Genomic DNA, 18,555 nt, shown 5'->3' with positions numbered 1-18,555 from the left:
GTCTGGGCCCCGGGTTTAAATACGTCATCAGATGACGTTCGCTTTTCAACTTCCGGTTGTCGCTTCTAGCCCCCCAGCAGCAGCGTCGGCAGCGTGGCGGCATCTCTCCGGTCTCTCTTCGCCTTCCTGGATTGCGGCGCGCGTCTGGTTTCTTTGCTTGTCATCTGTTGTAGTTAGCAGTAATAAATCCGGACCTCGAGGTGCGACTGCTCGCTCTTACGGCCGTGATGGGCATCGAGCCCTATGCGTGCCCACGAAGAGCCGTGCGAGTGGCTCCGGAACTCCCGACAGAAGGAGGCCGCAGAGGAAAATTGAAACCATATGCGCGAAGGCAATGCCCTGGCCCGCGCTTGCCCGAGAGGGTCGCGCTGCGGCACGAGCAGACGACTTTCACGGCTACCGGAAGTGTGCCCGTGACGTCGTGGCTGCCGTGGCTCCAGCGAATGACAGCGTTTGGTGGCCTGGCGACGTCATGGTACAGTGACATCTTTCTTCCACGATTTTAGTTCCAAAATCGGTTACTACGAGCACACCAATTGGCCCGCGAATTTCAAAAAACACGTTTTTTTTAATTTATAATAAATTGCCGGCTCAGTTCCGAAGACATGCTTGGTGTGAATGCTCATTAGCATCATTTCTAAACATAGAAAACATTTACAAGCGACTTTGAATTTTTCGCATAGTCCCTTTAAGGTCAAAACTGCTTGACAATGACCTTCAACCAGGAGGAGGGGCGGAGGTGTGACTGTGACGTCAGATCACGTGCCTCGCTTGCCGCCGCGCCACAGCTGCGTTCGCTCCTCGCCGCTGCCTCCCTTGCCTTGAGTAACACTTGTGTCACCTCTCGCCGAATCACGTGCTCAGAGTAGAGAGGGACAAAATAAAAAGTGGCTGTCTGGCAACGACGAGGCGTAGCCGAGCTTTTTGCTCATCTTACTAGGTTCAGCCGGGTTGAACCACAGCCAATTTTTTACATTCAGGACTATTTATTGGCATTTCTAGCTTGCTTGGCTGCATTATTCAGCTGCTAAAAAACATAAGGAAGCTGCTACAGATTGGATTTCGTCCTGCTACAAAGCCTGATCTAAACTGTTCTTCACCATTCCCACTGCTGATTGCATCATTCATGTTCTATTTTCACTGTTCATTTATGATTGACTATTGTCACTTGAACCTCTGCCCAGCTACACTTGTGTTAACTGCTTAAAAAAAGACAGTTCTTATTGCTTTTCCCCGCAGGGGGGTGTCTGCAGCTTGCAGGCGTTGGTGAGTGGCAACACCACGGGTTTCCGAGCATCCGCAGGGACATCCCCGCAGGGGGATGATGGTGAACGGTGCATCACCACGGACCCGAGCACCCGCGCTTCGCCGTGCATGGCATCGCCGTGTCCGGGGAAAAGGGGATCCTGGTGGTTGAGCCGATGCCGAGCGTTTGGACCCTTAAGGCCCCTCGGCGGAGGCAACACACCACTTTGGCCCCAGCTTCCTGTAGACGGCACCTCCGGCCTGACCCGACCGGGGGAAATTGGCAGTCGCCTTTTCCTATCCTTCCTTCCATCTTTCACTTTCCTATCTCTTTCTCACAACTCTCCTGTCTCCTACTCACTTCTTGGTTTTCCTTTTTTCCTGGCGGCGAGGGTTAACCTTGTGTGACCAACTACCCTGAGTTGCGTCATATTTGGTTATAGTTGAAGTGTACAGCTGGCGTTGGCAGGTCTTGCGTTCAAGTTCCTGTCCCGTCCCCTTGTTGGACTCCGTGGTGGGTGGCTGGCACCATGACCGAATAACTACATTTTTTATGGCTCCCCCCCTTTCAAAACCAGATCGCTCTCTCAAGAGAGGGCGGAACGAAGCAGCAGATTTTTTTTGCCAAAAAGAAACCGACTTTCACGAAGTTTCATGTCATACACAGTCAATGTGGAGAAGAGCAAGCCCGTATAATATCCCCATTGCACCTTGGGCCCCGGCCACAAGGCCTCAAAAATGGCCTGCGGTGACTTTCTGCTTGAATTACGTGACAACATACAGTGTTCCAAACTCTCAAACATTGTGTCTATAGGGGACATCTCTGTCTCCATGACTCCCCACCGATCTCTCAACACAGTCCGAGGCGTAATTTCTGAAAATGACTTTATCCATCTGACAGAAGCCGAAATGTTTCGAGGACTATCTGACCAAAATGTAATTGACGTTCACAGAATCAAAATCCGCAAGTACCACAAAGAAATAGATACTAAACACATGGTCCTTACATTTAACACCAGCACCTTGCCTGAAACTATCGAAGTTGTATATCTGAAGGTCAACATCAGACACTACATACCAAATCCCCGCCGAGGCTTCAATTGCCAGAAGTTTGGCCACGGCTCACAATGTTGCCGCGGCCGAAAAACTTGCGCGAAATGCGCTTCAAAGGACCCCCATTCTGAGGAATGTGACGCAGCACTACGCTGCGCAAACTGTGAAGGAGACCATGCTGCATACTCCAGGGCGTGTCCTTCCTGGAAAAAGGAAAAGGAGATAATCACCTTAAAGACCAAAGAAAACATTTCATTTAGAGAAGCGAGAAGGCGATTTGCCCTCACCAACCTAGTTCTCCTTCACAGCGATCCAGCTTCGCTGATGTGGTGCGCAGGGGCGTAGCACCACACAGCACTCTGGCACCAACCGAGTCGGCTTCTACCGAGCCGATGGCAGGGCCATCCACGCCCTAGACAGGCACAGCGAAGGCTGCTGTCACCCCGGAAGCAGGGAGCGCCGGTCCATGGGTCGGCATCCCATGCGACTTCCCCCCATCAGGGGAGGTCTGAAATGCAGACACCCGCGGCGACGCCGCGGTCCTTCAGCACCTCTCGTGAGGTAATGGACACAACTCCTCCCTCGCCCCCGCTGCAGCGGCGGCAAGGCTCTCTTGAACGCAAAAAAAGGGATAAAGTCCCTATAACAGGTCCAAAAGACCGACAAACCTAGTTTCTGAAACTTATCCTTAACTAGTCTACAATCATGGCTTTTCTAGTTCACTGGAACTGTCGTGGACTTTTAAGCAACTATACTGACGTAACAAATATTTTAAATTCATTCTCCCCGGTAGCACTGTGTCTCCAGGAGACTAACCTAGGACCACAGAAAAAAAACAATCTTAAAAAGTATCAAGTCTTTCGATGTGACCGAGAGACCTCAAGCAGGCTTTCTGGAGGCACTGCTATAGTTGTCCAGGGTGGTGTTGCTACTCAAAAAATTGACCTAAAAACCTCATTTGAGGCAGTTGCTGTCACTGTCCTCGATTTTAAGACAATAACATTATGTTCCATATACATTGAACCTCACCTAACAGTCACATTTCACGAGTTAGAAAGTCTTTTAATACAACTTCCGGAACCATATCTTTTAGTTGGGGATTTTAATGCTCACTCCGCTTTTTGGGGAAGCGAAGAAACGGATGTCAGAGGCCGGATTTTAGAAGATTTTATCCTCTGCAACAATGTCTGCCTCCTGAACACAGGAAAACAGACTTACTGTTCTCCAAGCAGTGGGAAAATGAGCTGCCTAGATTTATCTTTTTGTTCACCAAGTGTTTTTACCGATTTTAAATGGGATGTTCTTGACTACCTGTATGGGAGCGATCACCTTCCTGTCATTATAAGCCTGTCATCCTCACCAACAGTCATCCCGACAAAACCACGCTGTTGGAAGTTACATTTAGCTAACTGGGAGTTGTTTAGAGAACAGGCCAGTTTAGAGAATATTGCTTTAGAAAATCTCGGAATAGACGAAATAAATGACGCATTCACATCATGCATCCTTACTGCCGCGCACTTATCAATCCCAAAATCATCAGGAGTGGTCCGTCAGAACCACAAAGTGTGGTACACACGTGAATGCAAGGAAGCAAGAAAACGGCAAAATAAAGCGTGGGGAGTCTTTCGCAGATACCCAACACATGAGAACCTTATCCTTTTCAAAAAGGCCAGAGCACAAGCGCGGTATATTCGGCGCAATGCCGAAAAAACATCCTGGAGAGCTCATGTGTCTTTTATAATAGTTCAACGCCATCGTAGAAAATGTGGGAGCAAGTTCGAAAATAAATGGTAGCTACTCACCCTTCACAGTTCCTTTTTTGACAACACCCGATACACAAACAAATATAGGAGAACAGGCAGACATATTGGGGGAGCACTTTGCTGCAGTTTCAAGTTCATCACACTATAGCCAGTCATTTTTGAAATACGAAAGCACGGCCAAAAAACACAGGCTCCCAACAAATAAAGGGGTAAATGAAAAATACAGTTGTCTAAATACCCTCCAAGAAATAACTAAAGTACTATATGCCGGCAAAAAAACTTCTCCAGGACACGACCAGATACATTACGAAATGCTTGCCCATCTTTCCCAGCCTGCCATAGAGGCACTCTTGAATTTCTTTAACAAAATATTCACAGAAGGAAAAATACCTAAAAAGTGGAAGAAAGCCATCATAGTGCCATTCCTGAAACCTGGAAAACCACCAACTTCCCCAAGTAGCTATAGGCTGATAGTCCTCACAAGCTGTCTTGCGAAATCTTTTGAAAGTGTCCTTAATATAAGATTAACATTTGTCCTTGAATCCCGCAAACTTCTTGATGTCCATCAATGTGGTTATAAAAAGGGATGCTCAACGACAGACCATTTAGTTCGCCTCAAAAACAATAGGAGAAGCTTTTATACACAAACAGCGTTGTCTTACCGTTTTCTTCGACATGGAGAAGGCGTATGATACAACCTGGAGGTTTGGGTTCCTCCGCGACCTAGTGGACCTAGGTATCCGCGGCAGGATGTCGAACTGCCTAAATGACTTCCTTTCCGATCGCTCATTTCAAGTACGCTTGGGATCAACCTTTTCCAGGAACTTTGTTCAAGATAACGGGGTTCCTCAGGGGTGTATTTTAAGCACAACACTGTTTATTGTAAAGATGAATTCCATGAGGAAAATAATCCCAAAGTCCATGATGTACTCAGTCTATGTCGACGACCTTCAAATAGCTTGTACATCTTCCAATGTAGCAACATGCAAAAGACTAGCACAGCTAACAATAAACAAACTAGAGACGTGGGCAGACAAAAATGGATTCCAGTTCTCCACACAGAAAACAGTGGGCGTGCTGTTCTCACTAAAACGAGGTCTACAATCCAACCCCAGCTTACATATAAACAAAATCGAACTGCCTATAAAAAATGAAGTAAAATTTCTGGGCACTATCTTTGACAAAAAGCTGACGTTCCTACCACATATTAATGCTCTAAAAAAGAAAGCCTCCCAGTCTTTGAACATACTTAAAGTATTTTTCCGGAAACACTGTGGTTCTGATAAGATGTGCCTTTTGCAAATTTGTCGGTCTGTTGTTCGTTCTACCTTACACTTCGGAAGTATAGTTCATGGGTCAGCGAGACCTTCGTACCTGAAACGACTAGATCCAATACATAATTTAGGCTTGCGTCTTTCCTCTGGTGCTTACAGGACGTCGGCGATAAATAGTCTTAATTTAGAAACCAACGAGCTGTTACTTACAGATAGAAGAACCATGCTCACCTGCTCATACATCTTAAAAATCCGTTCACTGCCCAAACACCTATGTTGCCCAATAGTCACAAAGTGCCCATCTAGAACATTGTTTAACAATAAACCGCTCGCTATCAGGCCACTCCTCCTGCGTTTTGAAGAGATGTGTCAAAACCTCAGCGTACTAGATACATTACCTGACATTGCTCGGAGACGAGATCCACTACCTCCTTGGTACAATTTTCCTGCAATCTGTGATCTCACTCTTACTCAGTTCCATAAAAAACAAACTCCGCAACAACGTATACTACCAGAATTCTTTGCTTTCGAAGAAAAATACAGTAGTTTTACGCAGTTTTATACAGATGGTTCAAAAACAGACGTTTACGTAGGAAGCGCAGGGGTCCGAGGGAAGTCGGAGAAAACAGTACGACTTCCGCAGTGCTCATCCATCTTCACTGCAGAATGTTACGCAGTCTGTGTGGCCGTACAAAAAATAGAAAACGAAAACCTCACCAACAGTATTATTTACACAGATTCCCTCAGTATACTTACAGCTCTGCACTCTAGAAATGCAGTCACTCCGATTCTTGGTGACATCATACACAAGATAGTAGCAGCGATAGCTCGAGGACAAAACATAAAACTCTGCCGGGTTCCCAGTCATGACTGGATAAGAGGCAACGAGAGGACGGATTTCTGCGCTGCTAGAGCTCTTGGCAAGAAAATTAAAAAAGTAAATATACCTTTTGGGGATTGCATGAACTTAGTACCGTGTAAAAAGGAAGTGATTTTATGCCATCTCCGGATAGGCCACATGCACCTTACGCACAACTTCCTGCTAACAAAACAAGACAAACCTGTTTGCAAATGCGGAGATGATCTTACTGTTAATCACATTTTATTTTCATGTGTGAAACTTGAAACACTAAGAAAAAAGTATTTTACTCAATTTTATAATGAATGCATTCTTTTTCATCCAGCACTGCTGTTAGATAAAATGCCATTGTTAACACACCTTCCGTTTTTAGCTTTTTAAATAAAGGAGGGGTACTTGAAAAACTGTAAATTTTGAACCACTGGTTCGCTTTATTGCATGGTACACCTCAGCCACTTTCTCATTCCTGAGAAGAAGGCTGAGGCTTTTTATTTGATCACTTGGGAGACTCGGGATCCTTGCCCAGCCAAGGATAGCCGTTGAGGCTACCTTACCACCTTTGTGGCTTTTACCATTAGCTATTTCCAGATTTCTTCTTCTCTGTTTTTTACCAGGCAGTTCAATTTTTTTAGGCCATCTACACCATCGACAATTTTTCATATTCCTAAACATTCTACAGAAAACCATTTCTATACCTTGAGCTTGGCACATGATGGCCTTAGCTGCCTATGTGCCATAAAACCCAACACAACACACACTTCTTATTGCTTTGCTGCAGATGCTTTCTCTGCCAAGATTTCAGACAATATTCTTACTCGCTCCGCTACATTTCTGAGACCGCGGCAGCACAGCTTTGGACACTCCATTTGCTTCATGGCTCTCTTAAAAGGAGCATAGACAAGTATAGACACTAGATTTTGGTTGCAGGTTTTCTCCTTTGTAATGATGCGTAAGACATCAATATACATGGATCACCACATGATATTCACCTATGACCACTAAATAGTTTATAATCGAATTCTTTCTGTCACCTGGTTCAGTTTCGGTTTCAACACCTGGACAATGGCTATGACAAAGATCAGTAGGGTAACGCGAGGCATGAAAAAAGTGCAATATACTAATTGCGGCTGTTTCATTCATTGTCATTCCAGCTGTTGAGGCAAGCTGACTTTGGCATTGCAGTGAATTAAAATGACAAAGCAGCGATTATATCGGAGTTTTTTTCATGCCTCACGTGGCCTATATTGACCTTTAACGTCACAGCCATCATTCAGCTGTTGAAACCGAAACTGAAACAACACGAGAAGAAATTCAATCAAATTATTTAGCACTCTAAGGTGAAGGCTACCTGTTTTATGGTTTATGGGGGTTTAACGTCTCAAAGCGACTGAGGCTATGAAAGACGCCGTAGTGAAGGGTTCCGGAAATTTCGACCACCTGGGGTTCTTTAACGTGCACTGACATCGTACAGCACACGGGCCTCTTGAAGGCTACCTATTGATCCATATATGTCTTATGCATCAGTACATTATGCTCTATTAAGCTGTCATGACTGTCTAATCCCCTTTTCCATCACTTGTTTGTGAGCGGTGCTTGCATCTCTGACTACTGTATTTACTAAAATCTATACCAACCTTGACTGCAGGTGGGTGCCACAAAATTGGAGGGTCGGAAATAAAAATTCTTATGTCATGTTATGCAAGCCGATGACGAAAAGGCATGTCTTCCAGCAAAATGAACATGAATTGATTATCACGTGCAGTGCTACTTGCAATGCTGCGGGGTAGTTGTGGTTCATATCGACATAAAAAGCAGGAAGAAAAGAAAATGACAGAGGCTACAAAAACAATCAGACAAGGGTGTGGAGCTTTCATCTGAATAACTACTGGTTCAAGAACTGAATAGAACAGAAGTGCCACAGTTTCTTTTCATCAGCACCGAAGCCTCACTGCATTTTCAGATTTCGCATTTGCTCCCCCACTAGAACAACCTTGAGCTTAGAACACTACGGTGCTATAACGCCGCCTGGTCAGTGCTATACCATCGTGGAGAGCGCTTGTGTCATTTTTGACTTGACTGGCTACCCAGGCAAAAAACACCATTGGTTCCAATTGGGAGCTCCCAATTCGCCCACCAGTTCATGTTGTACAGCCGATTGGAATGTCTGCCCAGGGAAATGAAAACCGTTCCATTTGGACGCTCCAATTTTTAAAGGGGCACTGAGGAGAAATTGAAGTTGGCTTGTATCGATAGAATAGCAGCTCCTGATCACAAAAACGCCACTCTTACTGAAAACAAAGCTCTTGTAATGTAGAAAATAGCAAGAACCAAAATACAGGTGTCGCCGCCACAGGCCAATCTCGCAAGTACAAGCATGATGACTTCCTAGGACAAGAGGCGCCACCTTGGAGGAATTTTCCTTACTTCATGGAAGCCACGAATCTCTGAGGCTGGCAAAGGAAGGTTGCGCACCGCACCGCTAGCCGTTAGAAATCACGGAGTCTGCGTTTACGTCCCGTATCACGTCACTCCGTTCTGTGACGTCATAAGAGTTCTCCGTGTCACCATAAGAGTTCTCGAGTTTGAATCAGAGCGGCGGGAAAAACTTTCTCAACTTCGAATCCAAATTTCTTTGAAATAAATGCATCTTTCGCACCCGGACAAGCGGCAGCAAAGCCATGAAATGCCGAAGTATCAGATTTTGCTAACAAAAAAAAATGATAGAGTTCTCCTCAGTGTCCCTTTAACGTCCAAATTGAACTGCCCAACCTGAAGTAAGGAAACCAATCAGCGTATCCATTTGGATTCATAAGTCCAATTGGCTGACCTATTGAGTTCATGTGATCCCATTTGTATCCGCTTGGAATTCCCAATTGGACCCTGCATTTTTTTTGCCTGGGTAGACAGGCATGGGTCTTCTGTTAATGGTGGACGGCTGTGAAGGCTTTGTACACAGAGACACGAGGTACTCAAGGTTATGCCAAACTGCATCCTCAAATCCAGGCTGATCCTAGGTTTTTTGTATTCGGTCTATTTAACAAAAATTATCAGGCTTTACTGGAGTAAATGTAGTAGCAGTCAGCTGAGGTGAGCGACTCACAAGCGAGAAGTCAACTTGAAAGAGGGAGAGGAGGGTATCAAAAAAGGAAATGCGCAGTAACTGTCTCATTATGAGCCGTGGACGAGGTTATAAAGGAAAGAAAGGCACAATAGTGTAGTATCACTCTGACATGATATGCAACCAAACATTATGTCCATTCACCAAGTTATACAAACTTTCATTTCTTTATACAGTCGAGCCCACTTACAACAAACCTGACAGTCGCACAGATTGCATTTGTTGTACCCGAAGTTCGTACTAGTAAGTGGACTTTTCATTTTACAGCCAAAAATACAAAGTTCGACGAAACTGGCGTTTGTTTCTTAGAAGGGTTCATTATGTGCACTGGCTTCTTTGTAGCAGATCATATGACAGTGCTTTCCAAGCTCTCCAGAGCGGCCATACATATGTTTCTTGCAGAGGCCAAGCAACAAGCTGCTTAGAATACGATTTAACTAATCGCGGTTAAAGCGTTCACGGCAACCAGTGGCATGTCAGCCTCCTTGTCTTGAGACTCCTGGCAGTCGAAGAGTGCTAGTGCTTTGGGTACAATTGCTTCATCTGCGGATCACTTTGCAATGCCAATGTCATGATTCACACCTCACAAAGTTATCTCAGGCAAAATCATGTCCTGCCTAATGTGATAACAATGCGCTGTTACAAATCCCCATGTGTCCACACGGATGTTCAGCAGCGTCTTCAGTCATTTCTTGGCCCAAAAACCATGCTTTACGGAACTAATTTCCGATGCACTCTGCCGTCAGTTCCATCTACGGGGCCCTAATCATTTCCACTACAGTGTACAAAGATAACCGAACCGGAGCGTCGCCACCTGGTGTGTCAGTTGCTATCAGCATGCACTGTGTAGCACCGATGTTAAGACACCTTGAGCATGTGAATGACACTAATGTCCAGTGGCTGAATCTTGCACTTTTCACTCGGTGGCGAGCACAACGCTGTCGCCACAGTCAGAGGAGGCAACACGTTCGTCGCAAAGTTGTCGAGAACGAGCAGGAGCTCCTATTTTTTTCGCTATGTCATGGTTGAACTCAATAAGCCACTCAATGAGGAAATCCTGCATCGCTTTGTGGAACTTATGCCTGGTTGCACGCTCCTCATGTAAGAACAAAAAGTGATGCACTATGCAGGCCTTTGTGTTTGGCCTGCAGCTTACGAAAGCATACCTCCGAAAATATCACAGTGTGCTAGACTTGCTGTTGACAAAGGACGGCCGCCAGTTGCAGCCGTTCCTCCTACACAGAAGCATGTTCATGTGAAAGTTTGCAATGACTTCCACCAGCACAGGTGTTGCCTTTCAAGGCATCTGTTTTTGACGGCACCCTTTGGTAAAACTGTGCCACTTTGTCGGCAATGTCTCGCTTTCCTATTGCAATTTTAGGTTCCCATATTCCTTCCGAGAGTGAGTGTCACAGGAGCTCCTCGCTTACCGGATGCATGGGTGTTCCGACTGCGGAGCCTAATTTACTACACCTCTTCATTTGTTCCAACCGAGTTGCACCGTCATGGTTGTTTGTTGTATCTGCGACGCAGTCCTGTTGCTCTAATGCATATTTTCACTGTAGCACTGCCCTCGTTCGTAATAAGTGAGCATTCGTTATAACTACGGCCATTATAGATGGACTCAACTATAAGTTGTTTTCATTTTGTAACTTCTAACACACCCTCTGCATACATGCTCCTTTTTGCATAAATGTGGGAGAATGTCGTTCCTAGTCAGGGAATGTCGCTCCTTCTGTGGCGAGCGCGAAAACTAAACGCATTGGCCGGCGCTCTTTGTTCTTGGCAGCAATGACCAAGCATGGGGAGTGTCCGCAAGCTTGTGGTTTGTATGCTCGCAAAGCTCGTTTTGACACTGTGCATCGCTGCAGTCGCCACTTGCTTGACTGGCTAATATCATGTTTGAAGGGACACTAAAGTGAATTTCACTTGTTATATGTGGTGCATAAGCTTCACAGGCCAAAAATTGATCTCATCTGAGGTGCTAAGTTTTTATAATTGTTTTTACAATGCAAAAAAAAGACATCTGGAAATGTTTACGACCCAGTTGGGAACGCAAGCTAGTGCCGCGATGTGTAATGTCTCATATGCCCTTAGTTGATGCCCTGATGCTATGACTCATTACGCCTGGCATCAGCAGCGCCAGTTTTTGCTGCATTTTTTTCTCGGAAGTGGTTATACTGCTTTCATGCTTATCTCTCTTAAAAACGAATTGGGACATCACTGTTGTCCAGCAGTTTCTGTCATCTATGTTAATTGAGTAACGTAGCTAGTTGTGTGCACCAAGTAGTCCTTGATATCAGACATTTCATTCTTTAGCACAAGGTGAATGTCGGAGGACAGTTCATCGCTCGTGAGCAAGAATTTTGAGCGTTGCCTCACAGGGCTACCATTCCTTCATATCACTTCATCGCTAATGCATCCAAGCCTTACGTGTGATCACTAAGGTGTGAAGTGTCTAGCTGACTCAAATTGGACATCCAGGATATTAATGCAGTTCACATCCGAAGAAGCTCACAGAGCTTGCTCCATTGATATGGCAGACAAGGCGGCCAGCGTGGTTGCCAGCACTACCCGAGCTATTGCCACCACTACCACCTGTGTGACATTGTTTGAATACTACCTATTCACAGCCTGTTAGAAAATGCTTTGCTGGAGGAAATGAAAATATGGGTCAAAGTATATGCGAAATACACTGAAAAGGGCCCCAAGGTAATGAACTGCAAGTTTTACAAAGGGTATGCACGATTCCTTAGCTTAATGCAACCTCTTACTCTACCTATTATGTCAAGTTTATGCAAACGGACCTTTGTACAGTTGACTTCTATAAGCTGTGGTTCAAAAGAGTCTCCAATTCTCTTCGGGCCCATGCCAGACTCCCCTGCCGTGATGAATAGAGTGCAGCATCGCACTGCATGTATATGTGGCACACCCAGGTAGTATCAGCTGCAAAAATTTATATGAGACTCAGCTAATTGGGAAGTATATATTTCGGTGTCACCAAGTGAACAAATCGCGTGAAATGCGTGCAAATATCAGATGACATGCGTGCTGCATCCGCTGGTATCGGCACCAGGTGACTGGGTCACATGGAAGCACTGCAATAATTGAGTTCATGAGCACAGGCATATCGTAAACTTTTGCTGCTAATTTTACACTCATCATGTATGATTAGACGACAGCGCATGCACACAGCTCAACAACACTTGCGTTCAGAGAGACCAAATAAACCAAACTGGACATGATGTCGAGTTAAGTGAGCCACAATTTCTATGGTGCCTGGAGTCGAGAAGTTTGCAAACTGGGTCACTTAGGTAGCAGCATATGGCCAGAGCCTTGGAGGCATGCAAGTACAAAACTGATGCTTGTTTCCACCGCGGTGGCTCAGTGTTTAGGGTGCTCAGGTACTGAGCCAGAGCTCCCGGGTTCGAACCTGGCCGCGGCGGCCACGTTTCAGTGGAGGCGAAATGCAAAGGCGCCCGTGTGCTGTTGATGTCAGTGCGTGGTAAAGATCTCCAGATAGTGAAAATTATTCCGGAGCCCTCCACTACAGCACTGCTTTCTTCTTTCACTCCCACCTTCCTCCCTTCCCTTATGGTGCAGTTTGGGTGTCCACTGAGATGTGAGACAAAAACTGTGCTGTACCCTTTCCTCAAAAACAATTTTTTTTCTGATCTTGACTACACTCTACACTTGTATACTTATAACAGAGGCGCACATCGTGATCGAGAGGCGTTGTGAGGCGCGTCCCGCCCCGTGGTGCTCGGCTATGGTAGGCCTGAAGAGTTTGCGCTTGTATTGTAATCGTAATAATATTTCTTTTAAAATGATCTTCAGGCGTTTGCATGCTGAGCATGTTGGAACGAATCTGATCCGACACCCGCTTATCCCGGATTTGCTTGCTATTGACAAGGGAAAGCAGTTTGGCTGCGTCATTGATGCAGCCCCCCACCACAGTGAAGAAGCAGAAGTTTACTCACTAGAGTAAATGACTTGTCTATTGTGCATACCCAATAAGGATTTTATATACTCCATCAATGTGAAGTGCTATTTCGTTTTCTACATTAATGAAGGTAGGCTTTAGGAGTTCAAGAGGGTAAATGTTTTTCTGCCCACCAAAATGGAGCACAAGCATGACGCCACGTTTGTGCGTCCTCATTCTAGGCTCATTCTCACAGCCATGCCAGAGGCGGAAACGGACAGGAAGTGGCACGGGTAGCCGGCAAATCAGCTTGGGCGACTGCGCTGCTCTCGTGTGACCCTACGCCACGGGTTCTTTTTGCTGTCTGCAAGCTCCTTTATTTGCTGATTTTCTTAGATGAAGAGATGTAACCTTATAAGCTTTAACTGCATATTTCTTTGTCATACACCACACTACAGTTGGCTGAAAACCAGCGCAGAGTAATTTGAAAATGGTGGCACCACAGGAGGTGATCTGGCATGACAGTGCTTGCTTTTCTTAATGATTGAGGTACAATGCAGCCTCAAACTGTGGCATAGCCATAAAATTCTTTAGGGCGGTCATCAGGACAAATGAGCGATGTGGGGGAGGGGCATAACTGAATGAAAGAAAAAAGAAAGGTTAGGAGGCTCTACAGTGCACTTCAGAGTAAGCATGGGCACTTAGAGGACTTTCCCTTTTGTATAGGGGTTGACGAATACAGCCATTGTTGTAAAAAAACAGTTTATAACAAATTAATAGATATAACGAAGGAGTGCCAATTCCCCTTGGAAGCTGGGTCAACATGGGCTATAACGAAGTTACGGTAATAGCGAAGTCGCCGGGCCCCTTCAATTTAGTTATAACACGGTTCAACTGTTTGACATTTTCATTACCGAATCGAATATATTTCTGTCGATTTGCTGAACAAATCAGATAGTGCATGTCCAAAATTATTCGAAGCGAATCAAATCTGCCTTTAATTTTTCCAATAATTAGCACGAAATTCGACAAGGGCACGCCTTAGTTGGCTTCACCGTTGCAGGCACTGTTTCTGTGGTCTCCCTGCTCTCTGTTTTTGGAGTGAAAAGCTTCACTACGCTAGGTAAAGCATCTTCGGGTAAGCAGCACAACGACCTTGAATGACCTTCAGCCCAACCAAGGATAGCCGTCTATGACCATATATAGTACAGTTATGGTGTCGAAACCATGACCTTTAGTTGACCTTTGACACTGGGTAACCTTTGAGTTTAACTTTGACCTTAAGAACATTCGATGGGGTGATATGAAGCCACGTGATGACATCCGATGGGGGTGTCTTAAGACCATGTTATATAACGTCATAGCCATATGGTCGTGTGGGTATGTATAGAACAACTGCCACGAGTGGGTAGCAGAGCTGCAATGGATACCATGGACGAGCCTTAGACGCTTTTCGCTGAATTCCAGGGTTAGCCAAGTTAAGCCACTGCCAATTTTTTTTGGCTCTTGTTTACTTTCGAAATTTGTCTGAGTTTTTTTTCTCCTTTATTTTCTTGCCAGCATTGCTGTGTCTTTGCCACTGCATGTCTCCCATTTTCACCCCAACACCTAAACAGCTATATTAGCCAGCCGACCAGCATAGCGTTACTTCGAGTAACCATTAGCGGCTACCATGGTGTCGATTTTGTTTGGGGGGAGGGGCTCCAGAACCAAGAGACCCCCTCGCCCTAGCTACACTCTTGGCCTCAAAAGCTTTATTAATAGCTCGGTGTTGAAAATGTGCTTCATTGCAGTTCAATGTTGATGCACTGCTACAGTCGACAGGAATACTCCGCACGAACCACGCCGAAAAAAAGCTGCGAGAATCCTAGGCCTAAGCGGGTCTTGCGCGATGGGGGCACATACAAACGATCAGGTATCATGGGAGGCTTCAGAGGAACATTTCAATGTAGTACGGTGTTGCATAAAAGGGGTACAGTTTGACCTCTTGTATCACGGCGGGTGCCCGTGGATTAAGCAGCAGAATTGAGCGCGACAATGTTAACGATGGCAGCCGTTGTTATCGCATTACTTAGCAGTAGACGAGAAGCTAGGTGGTGATGCAAATGGTGCAAAATGAGGTTTTCATTACTCCATTTGGGATTTCGGGAGTGTTGATACCACGAAACTTCATTTCAGTAGAGGAGTTATGAAAAGAATTATCTTCTATTTTGCTCCATATTTATGGAGTAAATTACTCATTACATGATGTAGCTGCCGCGGTGACCCCGTGGTTATGGCACTCGACTGCTGACCCGAAAGATGCGGGTTCGATCCTGGCAGAGGCGGTTGAATTTCGATGGAGGCGAAATTCTAGAGGCCCGTGTACTGTGCGATGTCAGTGCATGTTAAGGAACCTCTGTTGTTCGAAAATTCCAGAACCCTTTACTACGGTGTCTCTCAAAGCCTGAGTCGCTTTGGGACGTTAAACATCCATAAACAAAGCTTATTCATTACATAGAGGTTAAAGGGTGGCATCACTCATTAAAACTCTCTTTAGGGTTGATTATTGCTTACAGTGGATTACAGCAGTATCTGCTGTGGTCGCGGCGGAGCAGTTTCACGTAGTGTAGCGTACTCTCACCGACGGCACTGTCAGCGCCGCCTTCAGTAAGCTCGTGGCCAGTAGACTTTCTGGCTGGGAACTTGAACGGCGTGCAGGTGTATTTCTTTATCGATTTTTTTCTTTTGCTGCCCAGGCCCAACGATGGATACGTGCACCACTCGTTGAGGCGCATTAGACTATTTTTGTACATACTGGACCATGTGCCTCAGGCTGCTCCGTGTGATTGCTTGCAGGGCCACAACATAATGCGCGGCCGGCTCCGAGGAGGGACGGCAACACTTATGCCGCACATCCCCAAAACCGACGTGGAGGTTCCGCGGGGGGCAGTGTTCGGAGATGCGGCATTTGCAACGAAGAAGGTTCGTTCCTTGTGGCGCATGCAAACAAAGGCGTTGTTGACGTATTGGTCATTAATGCGGGGGCATTAGAAGCCTTATCACGGAAAAACATCCCGCGTCGATTGTCACAAAATTCGATGATTGGTCGAGGATGTTTGGCGTCAAAAAGGCGTTGTTGACGTATTGGTCATTAATGCGGGGGCATTAGAAGCCTTATCACGGAAAAACATCCCACGTCGATTGTCACAAAATTCGATGATTGATCGAGGATGTTTGGCGTCAAAAGAATAGGAAAACTTTAGAACCGCTTCGGCTCAAACAGATCAGTTTCTCTAGCCACTGGTGATATCTCCGCTGTTTTGAATCGCAGGCTCATTTTGCCGCATCAAAGTATTTTTTGCGAAAATCAGTATTTTTATATTTTTTTACACATGATAGCTTCCAAAACTGCTTCCAGACATCGAAGTCTTAATTCAAATTAAATTTCAGAACTTTTCTTTCGATTGTAGGGGTCAGCACGATGCATGGGATTCAAAATGGTGTCTCCCGATTGGAGAATAGGTGTCGCTACGCTACCAGAGGAACGCTGTATCGAGGCACCCTATTTAGGCCACTATGCCAATGCTTCACCCTAACATCCCGCATGTTTTTGTTGTTGCCTTAGTGACCCGCGTGGTCAGTTGCCAGCCTTTTGCGCTGTACTTTGATGTCGTCGTCTCCACCAACTTCCATCCGTGCGCAGGTCCGTCCAGTCTAGAGAACGCGGGCAGTTCACGTGCGAGCCCAAGTTCAAACGTATGGCCGGTTTAATGGCAACAAAAAAAAAGATAATCATGTGGAACTGAGGGAGATTTGAACCAAGAACTTCAGTTACCATTGGTGTTAATGAACTCAGTAAAGAAGTTTAATTCTATCGCATTCTAAGCGGGTAATGATAATTGAGTGCCTTTGATTTTCATTCTGAACTGCGAATTGTTTCTGATAGTTCTACTCGCTTGATAAAAAAAATAGCAGGAGAGGCGAGGGCGGCTTTGCGATGTAATTTGAAATTCGATTTGCCATTCAATTTCTTATATGGTTGTCAAAAGTGGTATGATGCGGCATGTAGGAAGTCGCGCAGTGGTATATTATTCTTGAAGAAAGTACGTATGGTACACATTCTAACCTGTTTTTTATGAAGCTCGTAATGACCAAAATTTTTTTCTTTTTCAGGACACGATCGCCGACGCTGCCCGCACAGGCCTCCATAAAGTGCCGCAAGGTTGCAAACGTGCCCAGCGCGCTCTTCAACAAATCTTGTCTCGGACAAGAGGCTATTCTTAACCAAGATAGATAACGACGTTACTTTTGTTTTAACATATTACAAGTTTTATGCATAAGTACAGCTGCACCCCAGAATTTTACTGTTTCATAAAACGAGTGTCAAGAATAGATTATACATGCATTGCTCTATCCTTGTATGTTCATTCTGTTGCTTGTAGCAGAGATTGCCATAAATATAGTTTTAGCACCGCCGTATGGTAAATATGCCATCTACAGCAGCTACGACCGCATGACAAATGTGGCTAGGCAATGGTAACAACGGCAACGCGTTGGCCGTACGGCTGCCCGGCTGTGCCGAAACTCTATTGTCTCTGCTGCCCCACACGCACTGCAGGCCCTTCACGCCACTATAAATGTGGCGTCCGTAGTTACCGAGACGCTTGCACCAAAAAGCTGGTGCCTTCCTATGGAGCAAACATTTGGCGCTCTCGGCACTGTATACTATACCCTATCTCAATAGTTCCGTGCAGCACTGCCAAAACTGCAATCAGTGCAGAGTCGACATTCTGACGTTGAGGAATGTAGTGCCAGTATAAATTTGGCACATGGGATAGCATGATTTTAAGTGCTAATGCGCCAGTGCTTTATGTGTACTAAAAAAAGCGTTTCCAACATGGTGGCGAGCTTCGAAGTAGGACCCCTCGCTTCGGAGTGAATTTGTTGTTTCTGGGTTTTTTCAGTACGTTCATTGCTCATAAATGGGGCATGGGGCTTTCATTTTGTCTCATCTCACCTGCAGTGAAATCCACGAATGATAAATTTGCTTTATTTTTTGTTTAGAGTGATGATTCTGCCGCTCTTGGGCCTAAAGAAAGATGTCTGGTTTTGTGACAAAAGTAGTTTTCGTTCTCAAAACTAGATGGTGCCATTAGGCTCCAGTGATAGCAGTGATCGGCGCGTCTTCGTTTGCATATGTAGTTAACAGCGTAACCTCCTGCAAAGTGCTTGCGTTTAGTGTACGTAAGCGTGCAAACGCTGTTTTAAAAGCCAGCTAATGTTCTTTCAGTTTTCTGTACACAAACAGCGCCTATTTTGCTCTTTTCCAAACACATTTG

General features: G+C 45.4%; 1 protein-coding gene across 1 annotated transcript in view; it reads left to right on the top strand.

The window, feature by feature from the left end:
- Window positions 1-17,629, top strand: part of Top3alpha (topoisomerase 3-alpha) — a 56,624-nt gene extending 38,995 nt beyond the window's left edge. Inside the window, exons 17-18 of the mRNA XM_077650345.1 lie at window positions 16,073-16,198; window positions 17,390-17,629. The gene's annotated coding sequence lies outside the window, so the exon portion shown is untranslated. The remainder of the gene's footprint in view (window positions 1-16,072; window positions 16,199-17,389) is intronic.
- Window positions 17,630-18,555: the final 926 nt, after the last annotated feature.

This window comes from Amblyomma americanum, chromosome 1 (assembly GCF_052857255.1).
Source record: "Amblyomma americanum isolate KBUSLIRL-KWMA chromosome 1, ASM5285725v1, whole genome shotgun sequence".
Taxonomy (NCBI): domain Eukaryota; kingdom Metazoa; phylum Arthropoda; class Arachnida; order Ixodida; family Ixodidae; genus Amblyomma; species Amblyomma americanum.
Note: the sequence above shows the minus strand (reverse complement) of the source record. Positions and strands in the feature narration are given on the sequence as shown.